The sequence below is a fragment of the Octopus bimaculoides genome, chromosome 20 (genome assembly GCF_001194135.2).
Source record: "Octopus bimaculoides isolate UCB-OBI-ISO-001 chromosome 20, ASM119413v2, whole genome shotgun sequence".
In the NCBI taxonomy this organism is placed as follows: Eukaryota; Metazoa; Mollusca; class Cephalopoda; order Octopoda; family Octopodidae; genus Octopus; species Octopus bimaculoides.
This window is the reverse complement of record NC_069000.1, coordinates 893,276-897,152: the sequence shown is the minus strand read 5'-3', so window position 1 is coordinate 897,152 and position 3,877 is coordinate 893,276. Positions and strand designations below refer to the sequence as shown.

Sequence of the window (3,877 nt, the reverse complement as noted above, 5' to 3'; positions counted from 1 at the left end):
ACATAAAAGACACCATTTCGAGCGTGGCCGTTTTCGTGCGGGTGACACGTAAAAGCACCCACTACACTCTCTGAGTGGTTGGCGTTAGGAAGGGCATCCAGCTGTAGAAACTCTGCCAAATCAGACTGGAGCCTGGTGTTGCCATCCGGTTTCACCAGTCCTCAGTCAAATCGTCCAACCCATGCTAGCATGGAAAGCGGACGTTAAACGATGATGATGATGATGATATCGTTATACAGTTGGATCCCCTTCTTGTCACAAACACTCACCCATTTTTCAAATAAGGGACCTCTTTGAAAGCACAAAACCAGCAGATGATATGTTGACAGGGGAAATGACAACACTGTCACTGCTTATAGCTGAGGGAATTTTGGACACGTGTGTTCCACCCACCCCACCCCAACAAACCAAACTACATCTCTTCTCTTTCATGCACTAAGCTTATCTCTCACTCCCCAATCCTGTCCTCATGGCCCCCGCTTACTGAATAATTGCTCTCCAGTCAATTGCCCCTACCCTCTATATACCCAGGTCCTCACCACTCACTGCATTCCTCTCCTTCACCCTCAACTCACCAATACCCTGCCACTTATATTATGACTTTCGTGTCTCTCTCTTCTTTTACTCAACCATCCCATTTATATTCTGATCCCTGTTCCTTGTGAGTATGCCCTGGTACTTTGCTACCATCTCTCTCTCTTCTGCTCTTTTCCTGTCTCCCACACTCTTCCTCCTCTCAGGCTGAGTAACCATCTACAGCAGCCCACTTGCTTCTGTCCTCATTCCTGATCTCTCTCTCTCTCACCGGGTAACCTTGTACCTTCTCCGCAGCCAGACACCTGTTTCTCTCTCTCTGCCTCACTAAAACCTTCCATCATCCGACACAGGATCCCCTCCTCCAAAATCCCCCTCCCTTCTCAAAGGATCTGTCTTGCAAGTTACTTGGCAACCCTGTCAGTGCAGGTGCCATTTAAAAAGCATCCAGTCCACACTGTAAAGTGGTTGGCATTTGGAAGAGCATCCAGCTGTAAAATCCCTGCCAAAACAGATACAGAAGTCTGGCCAACTCCTGTCAAACCATCCAACCCATGCCAGCATGGAAGGCGGACGTTAAACGATGATGATGATAATACACCCACAAGTTTCAGTGGCTAAATTATAAAGATCATTCCAATTAGAGCTGCTTTTCTTGAAACTCATCAGGAATCTTATAATGATTACAACTGCTGAAATTAAGGATTTAATGATAGCATGCATGAATGACAGAGAAGAGAGGAATTAAAGGGAGGTGGGGGGAATGGACAGAAAAGGGTGGAGAAGTATCAGACAACACAGGTGGAAGGAACTTGCTAAAAGAGGCCAAAGAAATGGTGAAAGCTGGTATCACAAGACTGAACGAGAGAGAGAGAGAGAGACTGGAAGTAGGAAGGGAGACAATTGAGCAGAAGCTATACTGGACAAAACCAATTCAATTCAGACAAGCACAGAAAATAGACTTAAAGTAATGACGACGACGATGATGATGATGATGATATATACATGTAGTATTTCTCTTGATAAATACCTTATATGTTCTTGTTCACTACCTCTGAGAGGCAGCCTTGAATCCTGCTGCCACTGTAACCTCCCACCTCTTACCAATCTAGCATCGACAAAGCCTTATCCGCTGAGTTTTCAAAACCTAAAAACCAAGTGAAAATATTTTTATCAGCAAAGTATTTAGATATTTTAGGGGAGTTTATCAATGGCCTTCCTACACCATTCATATGGAGGTTAATTTGTAAACAGAACTTCTTACAGAGTTATATATATATATATATATATATATAGGGTAGTGTGATCCAGAAAGATCCTAGTACAGGAAGTTAGTAAGCATCAAGCATATCCACATATCTTGTATCATAGATGACAAAAAGTAGATAATAAAGAATAAAGAAATCTTAATAACTGGTCTATTGCTATGCACTTCGTACCATATCAAAGTCAATGGAAATTTCAATAAGTTGACAACTTTTGGCGGAATTTTGCTCTCCGCGCAGCATAGAACCCCTCATAATCTTTCTATTGTTTAGAATTTTCAGAAAACTTTTGCGAATGTGTGTTCTAGGCATGAAAATTCATACGACTATGCAAAAAAAAAATGTTTGTGTGATTTAAAGGGTATTTAGCTGTTATTTTTAGCACCACCTCACAAAGCAGAATTAGGGCCAACCTTTGTTTATGAATGTGGAATTCCTCATTCTAATTAAAAAATTTGTTATACTCTGTTTGCAGGTGATCAACTGGTTTTCTTTTGTTTACTTTATAGATAAGATACAAATGACTTCCTATTCATGCAACGTAAATCGCAGTATTTTACAGAATAGAATTTAAATCAGTTAAGGAAAGTAAACTAAGTTATGTTAATTGTAACTAAAATTCGAATTTTTACCTGTCAATTTTTAAAGATGTCAGTAGTAACTAAAATGTTCAGGATGTAAATAAACTAATATCGTGAAGACTTACAAATTACCACCCCCACCGAGAATAAATTTCTGCGCGATAGCTATATCACAACTTGAAGACTTCCGATTTATTTGATCGCTACCAGAAAACGAAAGAATCACGTCACAATGACGAAAGTTTAACTCAGTCTTTGTTTCTATTTAGTCAAAACGTTTTGTTAATGTTTACTTTTTTTAAAAATGTGTATCAAATTTGGGTTAATGTTTACTTTAACACGCGGCTACCAATTTGACATACTGACATAATTTTTCACGCTGAATTTGATTTTGTTATTCACATGTTTCAGAAATTTCCAAAATGTATCTAGTTGTTTTTCATTCGCAAAATATGCATATTTACAAGATTGGTTGATCGTAATCAAAATTCAGAGTTGTATCGATATACCAAAACTGAAAGCTCTGAGTAAAATTAAAGGGGGCTTATTTTACGAATGAAACAAACTAGATCCAGAACAATTTTGGAATGATGTTCACTAAAAATATGTGACAAGAACTTCGCGATTAGTAACTGAGTCCTTCCAAACGTCTCAGGTTGACATAGAGCTCACTGTCAGGCCCTGATTCTTCAGGATTTTCTTCCGTTCGGTTACGGAAGCAGTGACCCTCCCATTAACTGCAACATCCAGGATGTGGGAGGGAACAAACAAGTGCAAAAGCTTAACAACATTGCTGAAACGTGGTTCCTTGCAACAATGTTGTAAGTGTTCAACATGGATAGTAACAAACACCGAGATCCTTTGATAAGATTTTCAACAACATGGGCTAGGTTCACTGAACACCATATGACAAGGAAAAAAATCCTTGAACAGTTGGTGATAACCCAGGAGATGGAAAGAAGTCATACGAGTCTGAAATAGGGGGATGGCCTTAGTTACGCGTTTTCAAAGAAAGACCGGTTCAATCACGCATTTGGGAAAAAAAAAGGCGTTGAAGTGCATAATCACCAACACCTTTAAGCATGGTGTACAAAGAACATTGCACGCCACATTTAATTGAAAACCAAACAAGAACCGATGCCCCGGAATAATTAAAAGATCGACGTCAAATGCTGTTGCACATGCGCCTTGTGAAGGAATGCGTTGATTGGTTGTTGGAGGAATGGCGAATTGTTTGAGTGAGCAACCAGAGACAGGAGAGAAGAGAAGTCCGAGTGTGTGGTGGTCGTTGTCAACGGAGGGCGATTTAAATACGAACGGTTGTATAAAGAACGATATCGTTTGGAAAAGTGAAGGTGAATGGCTTCTTTCTCTTTATCCACCATTTACAAAAAGAAACTCATTTTAATTTCAGTCCGGGTCGACCGTTTTTTATTGTCGCCGGTTTATTTTGTTTAATATATGTTGACAAACAGAAAACCGTCGATGTTACTGTGC

General features: G+C 39.7%; 1 protein-coding gene across 2 annotated transcripts in view; it reads right to left on the bottom strand.

The window, feature by feature from the left end:
* The window catches only part of LOC106867609 (uncharacterized), a 4,235-nt gene extending 1,616 nt beyond the window's left edge, over positions 1 to 2,619 (bottom strand). The window contains exons 1-2 of one of the 2 annotated variants that reach the window (XM_014912531.2): positions 2,432 to 2,619; positions 1,565 to 1,681 (exon numbers count right to left, since the gene is read on the bottom strand). The gene's annotated coding sequence lies outside the window, so the exon portion shown is untranslated. Of the gene's footprint in view, positions 1 to 1,564; positions 1,682 to 2,212; positions 2,356 to 2,431 lie in introns of those variants that run through there. The other variant, XM_014912533.2, reaches the window with a different exon arrangement.
* Between the last annotated feature and the right edge of the window lie 1,258 nt (positions 2,620 to 3,877).